This window comes from Chlorocebus sabaeus, chromosome 19, assembly GCF_047675955.1.
Source record: "Chlorocebus sabaeus isolate Y175 chromosome 19, mChlSab1.0.hap1, whole genome shotgun sequence".
In the NCBI taxonomy this organism is placed as follows: Eukaryota; Metazoa; Chordata; class Mammalia; order Primates; family Cercopithecidae; genus Chlorocebus; species Chlorocebus sabaeus.
The window spans coordinates 26,433,383-26,443,820 of record NC_132922.1 but is presented as its reverse complement, the minus strand read 5'-3'; the positions used below and the strand labels follow the sequence as shown (position 1 = coordinate 26,443,820).

At 48.2% G+C, this 10,438-nt stretch overlaps 1 protein-coding gene across 7 annotated transcripts in view; it reads right to left on the bottom strand.

The window, feature by feature from the left end:
• Positions 1-10,438, bottom strand: part of LOC140709118 (cadherin EGF LAG seven-pass G-type receptor 2-like) — a 53,949-nt gene that overhangs the window by 20,938 nt on the left and 22,573 nt on the right. For 3 of the 7 annotated variants that reach the window (XR_012089510.1, XM_073006899.1, XM_073006898.1), the window contains exon 2: positions 2-10,402. The gene's annotated coding sequence lies outside the window, so the exon portion shown is untranslated. The remainder of the gene's footprint in view (position 1; positions 10,403-10,438) is intronic. The other 4 variants (XM_073006895.1, XM_073006896.1, XR_012089509.1 and 1 more) reach the window with 3 other exon arrangements.

Here is a 10,438-nt window from a genome sequence, read left to right as displayed (position 1 = left end):
CCACAGACCCAGAGAGTCAGGAGCAATTAGGGCCAGTCTGGAACATTCCAGGCTCCAGGTATAAACATACCATCCAGCACGCAGCCAGGCTCCTCATCCAGCCACCGCAGTGGCTCCATCTCAAAAAAAAAAAAAAAAAAAAAAAAGAGTCAGGAAAGAGCACGTTTCCATAAAGAGGGCATGCTCAACTGTGCGACCACGCCCTAGACACCTGGTGACACGGGACCAAAAGCAGCCCACAGGTTTTCTGTTCAAGGTACTTTCCCTGACAATGCCACTCTCCCACTATTTCCTCTGTGACCTTGGGCAAGTCACTTAACCTCGGCTTTGGTTTCCTCATCAGTAAAACTGGGTGACTGGATTTTCTGCCTCCCGGAGTTCCTTGAGGATTGCAAGAGCTAAGTCTTTGCTCTCATTATCTCCTATTGCTTCTCCAACCACCCAGGGAGGCAGAGCAAATTCTGTTACCCCAGTGACAAGGGACATGGGGCCAAGAAGAAAGGCTCAGGAACTGTGTCTGGGACACACAGCTGCCTGTTGAGGGTGCACGTCACGATCTTCCTGCAAGGTAGACTGGTGCTCAGTGAAGCCCAGGATGTCCTTGAGGGATCCCCTCCAATGCTTGTTTCACCACCTTCTTGATGTCATGTTTAGCAGGTTTCTCCAGATAGCAGGTCAGGCCCATGACTGACAGATTGGTGGTGGGAACACAGAAGGCCATGCCAAGGAGATTCTTACTTATCTCAGGATTGACCTTGCCCACAGCAGCCTTGGCAGTGCCAGAAGATGCAGAAATAATCTTCTTCCAACCCATGGACACAAGAAGTCATTTATTTCTGTGTTTAATTTCTTTAGTCAATATTCTATACTTTTCTGTGTACAAGTCTTTCACTTCATTTATTAAAGTTTATTTCTTAGTGAGGCTATCTAGTCCCAGGCTTTTGTTGCTGACTAGTAGGTTTTTATTACTAATCCAATCTCTTTACACATTACTGGTCTGTTCAGATTTTGTGTATCTTCATAATCCAGCCATCACAATTGTATGGTCTTAGAAACTTACCCATTTCCACTAGATTACAGTCTGGGTAGTAAAGAAAAAAACACTAGTTTTTAGGGAAAAAAAAGCATTTGAGGGTATGTGTGCAGGTTTGTTATATAGTTAAACTAGTGTCACAAGGGTTTGTTGTACAGATTACTTCATCACCCAGGTACTAAGCCTCGTACCCAGTAAGTATTTTTCCTGACCCTCTCCCTTCTCCCACCCTCCACTCTCAAGTAGTGTCTGTTATTTCTTTCTTTGTGTTCATGAGTTCCCGGTCAGTTAGCCCCCACTTACTTGTAAGTGAGAACATGTGACATCTGGCTTTCTGTTCCTATGTTGGTTTCCTAAGGATAATGGCCTTCAGCTCCATCCATGATCCTGCAAAAGACATGGTCTCTCTCTTTTTCATGGCTGCACAGTATTCCATGGTGTATATGCACCACATTTTATTTATCTAACCTATCATTATAGGGCATTTAGTTTAATTCCGTGTCTTGGCTGTTGTAAACAGGGCTGCAACGAACATTCGTGTGCATGTGTTTTTTTGGTAGAGTAATTTACATTCCCTTGGGTATATACCCAGAAATGGGATTGCTGGGTTGAATGGAAATTCTGTTTTTAGCTCTACAAGGAATCGCCATACTGCTTTCCACAATGATTGAACTAATTTACACTCCCACTAGGAGTGTAAGTGTTCACTTTTCTTCACAACCTTGAAAACGTGTTATTTTTTGACTTTTTAATAATAGCTATTCTGACTGGTCTGAAATGGTATCTCGTTGTGGTTTTGATTTGGATTTCTGTAACAGTAAGCAATGTTGAGACATTTTTATATCCTTGTTGGCTGCATGTATATCTTCTTTACAAAAGCGTCTCTTCATATGCTTTGCCCACTTTCTAACGGGGTTTTTGCTTTTTCTTGTACATTTAAGTTCCTTACAGATGCTGAAAATATACTTCGCAAATATTTTCTCCCATTGTCTGTTTACTCTGTTGAGAGTTTCCTTTACCGTGCAAAAGTAGAAAAACAATTTTACAATTTAGTTTAATTAGATATCATTTGTCAATTTTTGCTTTTGTTGTGATTACTTTTGGCATCTTTTTCATAAAAGCTTTCCCCATTCCTATGCCCAGGATGGTATTACCTAGGTTGTCTTCCAGGGTTTTCAGTTTTGGGTTTTACATTTAAGCCTTTAATCCATCTTGAGTGAATTTTTGTATATGGTGTAAAGAAAATGCCCAGTTTAGGCCGGGCACGGTGGCACAAGCCTGTAATCCCAGCACTTTGGGAGGCCGAGACGGGTGGATCATGAGGTCAGGAGATTGAGACCATCCTGGCTAACATGGTGCACGGTGAAACCCCGTCTCTACTAAAAAATACAAAAAACTAGCCGGGCGAGGTGGCAGGCACCTGTAGTCCCAGCTACTCGGGAGGCTGAGGCAGGAGAATGGCGTAAACCCGGGAGGCGGAGCTTGCAGTGAGCTGAGATCTGGCCACTGCACCCCAGCCTGGGCGACAGAGTGAGACTCCGTCTCAAAAAAAAAAAAAAAAAAAAAAAGAAAAGAAAATGCCCAGTTTCAATCTTCCGCATATGGCTAGCTAGTTATCCCAGCACCCAGTCATTTATTCAATAGAAAGTTCTTCTTTCCTCATTTTTTTTTTTCTTTTGGTCAGTTTTGTTGACAATCAGGAGGTCATTGATATGTGGCCTTATATCTGGGCTCTCCTTTCTGATTGTGGTCCTTTGGTGTATTGTTTGTTTTTGTACCAGTAGCACACTGTTTGGACTACTGTACCCCTGTAGAATAGTTTGAAGTTGGGTAATGTAATGTCTCCAGCTTTGTTCTTTTGGTTAGGATTGCCTTGGCTATTCAGGCTCTTTTTTGGTTCAATATGAATTGTAAAATTGTTTTTCTACTTCCGTATAAAATGTCATTGGTAGTTACACAGGAATAGCATTTAATCTACAAACTGCTTTAGGTGGTACGGACACTTCAACAATACTGATTCTTCCTATTCATGAAATTAAGACATCCAATCCCAGTCGTTAAATTGGAGGAGACTCCTGCATTATGTACAGCTGCTGTTCCGACGGGAGACCTAGGATGCAGGACTGCTGCCTGTCCCTCTGGTGGCCCTGCATAACTCGAGGATCTGTAACTCATCGAAACTCTTAAGCTCTCACACTGTGGTTGTCACTGAAGCCATGACCACAATCCAGCCCCTGCTGGTGAGACCACCTGAGAATGTCACAGAGGCGCGTCATCTGCTCTTGCTCTTCTGTCTGGGCCTCTGGTGGCTGCCTGTGACAGCTGCTAGCCAAGTGAAAAGAGAAATGCAAAAATTTCAATAATCAGTATAGTTGGCAGGTTTTTGGCCTCAGTTTGGATGTTGTCCCAATATCTGTTTTGTGCAAATGGCTTACTGATGTTCTGTACTGGACGGTCCACTGGGTCTGGGATGGCACTACTGTTTGCCAGCATTCAATCATGCTGTTTTGTGCCACTACATACTGCTATTGCTCAGTGTTTTCACGATTCTCCTGAAATTGACGTGGCTGGAGACAATGCACAGAGCTTCTGAACTCCCCTGCAGCAATGGAGGGCAAGTCCCAGTATAGACACGTTTTCCAGCATGGCATCAAGGCCCTTGCTGGGATTAGCTCCCTCAACCCACTACTTGAGGGTGTGTTGCCTTCAGCTAAGTACCCTGTTCCAGTGTCCTCGGGTCCTGGGACCGGTCAGGACTGTACTGGCTGTAAGTTACAAAGTCCTGGCATTGAGCCAGAGTGAGCAGGTCTGGACAGTGGAGCTCCACTTTCACCTAGTGAGTGGTAGAAATGTAGACCACCAGGCCCCAGGGGAACAATAATTCCCCCCGAGACTTGGAGTGGGTGATGTGACACTAAACTCTCAGTGTCCGTGAGGGAAGCCAGGGTGGAAATTTAAATGGCTTAACATTGACCCATGATGGGGGTAACTTCACGCCTGAGTCCTCACAGCGCCTCACAAGAGTAAGCATGGCTGAGGCGGGCACCTTCTCTGTTGCTGCCTTCCTTGCTTCTGGAAGATCTTTGTATCCCCTGACCTTCAGGAATACCAACGGGCTTACCAACGATGAGGGGTCACAAAATGATAGTTAACTGTGGTAATCCTGAACATGTGGCGCAGCTCCCTCTAACTCTCTGGAGGAGGTGGAAACTTCATTGGTTCTTCTAAGACATTTGCTCAAATGGCTGCATGCTCCTATTCCTGCATCCCCCTGTCTCCCCACCTTCCTTTAGTGGATGCTGACTGAGACCCCTCAGAGGTTGACTGACATGCTCTTGATGAGAAAGTGGCACCCTACAAGGTAGGACAGAGGAATCCACCTCCTCGCCAGGGATTCCCAGGCACCACCTGACACAACAAAATTTCTCAAGACATCCAGGAACAATGGAAGGTGTAGACACATAACTACACCACGGTGGAAACGCAACATTTCCTACAGAAGTTGATGCAGACAAAGGAAAAAAAAGGAAATTAATTGGTTATAAAAACTTTTGGGGATGGCGTCTGAACATGCTGCTCATGGCAGCAAAATTGTGTCACTTGGTGGGGCTAAGCAAAGACCCCAAAATACATAATTTGCTAAAAACCTCTAGGATAATTAGGGAAAAATTTGTCTGGCAACCACAAGAAGAGCCTCCACTTTACAATATGCTTCCATAAGTGTAGGAGTCATAGCATCAAGGATACAGATGAGGACCGGTTCACAGAGGAAGAGTGGTAAGGAGAAACAGATTGCCAAGGAGGAGGCTCTCCTCTTTTCACACGGGTCTTTAAGGCTTGGGGAAGCACTCACCACTTCATCACCCGGATTATAGCAAAGGCATAGGGAGAATGGAAAACTTTGGCAAGGACTAGACTTCTGCCCCGTCGACAGGCATTGTGCAATGGCTCCATCATTTTGCTGAGCACCATTCCCACATAGACCCCACCACTATCTTGAAACCAGAGAAAGCTCCTTAGGAGTAAAAGCCAAGGAATTTCTGCTTGAAGAAGCTGCTCCCCCAGCCCATCCCGGAACCCTGCTACCCAAAGCCTACCAGGGAAGTCTCACTCCAGTTCATAGAAACCACTGGCATGGTACAACAAGCCTCAGACCAAATGGATGCCTTAGGCCGCTAGAAAAGAGAAGCCAGAGAAGCTCAAATATTGTCTGCTCATGGGTTCTCAGTAAAAGCTGGGGTCCCCACAACCCACAGACCTGCCATTTCCAGAAACAGAGATGGGGATTCAACACCCCTTATCATTCACCACCACACAGGCAACACTCTGAATGCAGGAAGTCATCTGCTCCCCTCTTCCCAGGGAGGAGAAATAACTGGAACAAAACATCCTCTACTGGCAGCTCCATGGCTTTGGCATGTGAAATCCTCTCAACATGGGTCAGATGAGAGGTAAGTTCTGTATGCTGGACAAGGCACTCCAAGCATCCTGGCTCACATGGGATGGACAAGACAGCCATGGCATCCCTAGTACCACTGCAACTCCAGACCCACTGGCAAGGCTCATCTTGACCCTTCCTACAGACCTAGAGAAACAGCAACTTCCCCAAACCCTATCCTAGGAACTTGGAAGTGCCCTGGCCCATGTCCCTCCACCAAAACACAACTGCCCATATACATCACTGACCATTCATTGGGACAAACATAACCAACAATACTCAATTCTACCCTTAGAGACCCTGGAGCACGAGTCATTAGTCATTCCTAGGAACCCAAAGCACCCAAAGGACAGGTCACCCATTCCTTTCTGAAATATCTGGCCAACCAGTCATGAGCAAATGTATTACCACTGAGGTCACAGTGGGTGCCATGTTAAAAATCTAATTGTAGTGGCTCCCCTCTTTTTCTTACATCCCATTTTAGGCATGGACATCATACCCTGCCAACACCACACATGGAACAAATTCATGTTCCCGGTCCTCCTGGCAGGACAAGTCAAATGGGAACTGGCAGGTTTTCTATAACCAGTGAAGGTGGTTCCTATACCGTAGCACCACCAGGGCCTGGAAACAGAGGGGCTTGGTTCATTATAAAATATCTTCTAGAGGTAAGAGTTATTAAGCATACACTCTTCCAATTCTACACTCTTTCAATAATGCACTCTTTCAATTATCCCGTTTGGACAGTACCCAAACCTCTTACAAATAATTAACACAAACTACTGATCATAGAAACCTAATGTCCACCTACCCTCTCCCTCAAGGTCCCCACGACAAACGTAGTTCGGTTAGTAGAAAGCAAACAAAGGGCTGTGGGACGATATTTTGCAGCAGTAGATTTGGCCAATACGTTCTGTGCTATTCCCAAAACAGAAGAGTCCCCATTTGCTTATACTTTTGAACAGAGTACATATACATTTATCGGACTGCCCACATGCTATCTCAGTAGCCCAGCAGCAGACTTAAATACGTGTTTCAGGACCTATGTACCCTGTGGCATTACACTGATGACATTTTGCTCAGAGGCCCCCTCAGACAAAGAAGTCAAAAGAACACTGGTCACTTTAGTGGCTTTCCTCCAAGCTGAGCAACAGCCCCACACAATGTTCAGAGCGCAGCCACCATAGTAAAGTTCCTACTATTGCCTCATTCCCAATGGACGTTTTACCTCTGAGGAAGCATATACTCCATTTGTCCACTCAGATAAAGCTCACATATGCTGTTATGAGGAAGCCCACCACATTGTACTGGGGCCCACAAAAGAATACAGTGCTACGGGTGGATCAGCAGGCAGTCTCCCAGGCCATGTCCCTGCTCCTAAATGGTTCAGAGTTTTGTACTGAGGTCCTTGTTGCCATCAATGACACACCCTATGGTACACACAGGCAAGGCGGCTTTTACTGAAAAATACAAATTCCCAAATCAATAACCTAATTTTGCTTTTACTGAAACTGTGAGTATGCAGATTATTTAAAGTCCCAGGTCACATTCGGCTCCAGGTAGACACAGGACTCTAAGAAGACTTTAGGCCCCAGGTTCACAGCCGCACCTCAGGAGGATACCACACCCCAGGTAGCTATAAGACTCCATCCAGACATCAGTCCCCAGGTGGAGAATTTGGGCCCCAGCTGGACATCAGGTTCCAGGTAAACACCAAGCCCCAGTTGGCTATCTAAACCATAGGTGGACATCAGGCACCAGGTTGACACACAGGCCCCACATAGATACCTACACCACAGGTGGACCTAAGGCTCCAGGTACGTACCCAGTCCTCAGGTGACTATCAGGCCCTAGGTGAAAACAAGGTCCTAGATGAACATCGGGACTGAAGTGGATACCCAGCCCCTAGGGAACATCAGGCTCCAGGTGGACACCAGAATCCATGTGGGCAACCAGGTCCAGAGGTACATCAGGTTCCACATGGACACCCAACCTCCAAGAGGATACCAAGCCCCCAGGTGTACACACCAGTCCCTCAACAACCAAAAGGTCACAAATTCTCTGGCCAAATGCAATGAAGTCATCTCTCCAAAAAATACGTATTTAGGAAACTGAAAACTACACTTCTCAATCACTCTCAAATCAAGGAACTCTTAACAGAAGGCCAAACACTTTACACAGAAACAACCGTGGAAACTCCCATATCCAACATGAGTGCATTGCTGCTCAACCAGTCCCAGAGGAAGACCCACCACAGGCTTTGCATGGAGGATGCAGAGATTAGAAGGAAGAATGGAAATGTGGGACCTGGGATTGCAATATAACAAAAGAGAAGAAGGCAACTATGCATACCAACAAACCCAAGAAAGAAAGGGTGACATGGAGAAACAACTAACCCACACCTGGTTTCCCAAGAAACATTAGAAACCACACTGCAAAATGAAAGGGCAGGGCGAATCAAGCCCTATCTAGATTTTCAACTGTGGGTCTCTCCTAGAAAGTTTAAAAGCCTACAAATTTCTAAGGCCACCCTAAACATGTCCTACCCACCCAGGAGAAATTCACCACTAGGAAAGATCCGGAAACCAATGCAGTTCCAGAGTTTACCTTGCAGAAGCTTCCTGCAGTCCTGGACACCACTGGTTGGCTCTGCAGCTTTCCTGGAGGGCCCACAGGCAGGCCCAGCCTGCTCCCTCAGCTCAGTATGTGGCTGCTGATGATCCGAGTGGCCTGGGCCTGGAATCCTGGAGCCCTTGAGGAGCTGCCCTGCGTGCGCACACTGGCCCTCAGCGGTGGGCAGCATGGCGCTCACACTCTTGGGCACCAGTCCTTCCCACGGGTGGTCTGGCTGGGCACGCCTCCCGGGCCCCAAGTCCAGCACCTGCGTGAGATCCTCATGCCATGGGCAGAACATCAGGGGCAACCTACCCAGGCACCGCCTGAGCCAAGACGGTGCCTTCCTCACAGCCTGTGCAGGAGGGCAAGGTCCTGGATGACGAGGAGCAGGGCCAGGGCAACTCCTCACCCATTCTCCCCGAGAAAAGGGTAGGTGCATGGAAACACACCCCTTGCAGGTGAACATAAGACCCCAGTGGTCACTGAAGCCACAGGAAAACATCAGGCTGCAGACAGACACCAGCCCCAGGTGGACACTAGGTCCTAGGGGGATGCCAGTCCCTGCATAGATATCAGGCCCCAGGTGGACATCAGGTCAGTCTGGCACATAGGCAAGCCCCAGGTCGACACCAGGCCCCAGCTAAACATCAGGCCCCAGGTGAACGCCTAGGCCTCAGGTAAATACCAGGTCCCAGGTGGACACAGGCCCCAGGCACACACCAGGCCACAGGCCGAAACCAGATTCCACCTCGGTCATCAGGCGTCTTAGCGTATGTCAGGTCCCAGGTTGACACATAGGCCCGAGTGGAACATCAGGCCCCACTTAAACTCCAGGCTCCAAGTGGATGTCCAGGCCCCAAGTAAATTTCAGGGCCAAGGTGTACAGGAGGCCCCAAGTGGACAACAGCCCTCAGCTAAATGCCTAGGCCCCTGATGAACATTAGGCCCCAGGTGGACACCTGGCCCCGAGGGAAACATCTGGTTCCAGACGGACATCAGGTCCTAGGTAGGTACCCAGTCACTATGTAGACATCAGGCCCCAAGTGGACAACAGGCCCCAGAAGGTCATAAAGCCTCAGGTAGACATGGACTCAAGATGTACATCAAGCACCAGCTTCACATCCAGGCCACAGTTGGACGCAAAGTCACAGGTGGACAGCTGTCCCAGAGAGGACACCAGGGACTCAGGTAATCATCCAGGCTCAAGGGGAATGAGCCCCTACGTAGGCAGCAGGCGTAGGATGGATATCAGACTCCAGGTAAACACTCAGGCTGCGGGAGTACAACAGGCCCAAGGTAGATACCCAGTACACATCTGAATATCAATCCTCATGGGACGTCATGCTCCACATGGACGCCAGGTGTCAAATAAATGCCTAGATCCCTGGTAAGTATCAGGCCTCATGGGGACACCAAGACCAGAGATGGACATGTGGCCCCAGGTGGATACCTACACTCCAGGTTGACATCAGGACCCAGAACACCAGACTTGAAGGGACAAGCATGTCCCAGGTGGATAAGGAGGCCCCAGGTGGGTATCAGGTACCAGGCTGACACCCAGGGCACAGGTGGACACAAGGCCACAAAGAACCCTAGTCCCAGGTAGACATAAGCCCCAGGTGCACACCAGGTCCCAGGTGAATACCTAGGACCAAGGTAAACAACAGCAAGAAGATAGATACCCCCACCCCAGGTTGAAACTTGGCCCCAGGCAGAAATGAGGCCCCCACAAGACACCAGGCCTCAGGAGGATACCTAGGAACCCAGTGGACATCAGGACCCAGATGGACACCAAAACCCAAGTGGATATCAAGCCCCAAGTGGTCACTGAGGCCCCAGGTAAATGCACAGACCAAAACCAGGCCCCTGATAGACACCTGGGCAACAGGTGGACATGGCGCCACACTTGCACACTTGACTCCAAATGAACATCAGGGTCCTGGTGAACACTATAGACCCCAGGTGCACATCTAGGTCCCATGTGGACAGCTGGACTCAGGAAGTCCTGAGGCACCGGGAAACACTCAGGCCCCAGGACGACATCTGGTTCCAGGTTGACACTCAGGACTCAGGTGGACACCAGGTACTAGGGGAACTTCAGGCCCCAGCTGAAATCAAGCGCCAGGCAGACTCGCAGGCCCTAGGTAAATACCGGCTCCCAGGTTTTCATCGGGCCTCAGATGGATATTAGGCCCCAGGTAGACAGTGGACTCTAAGTAGACTTCAATCCCCAGGTTCATAGCTACACCTCAGAAGGATACAAAGCCCCAGGTGACTGTCATTCTCCATGTAGACATCAGTCCCAGGTGGATAATCTAGGAAATAAGAAATAACACGTATTAATGAAGATG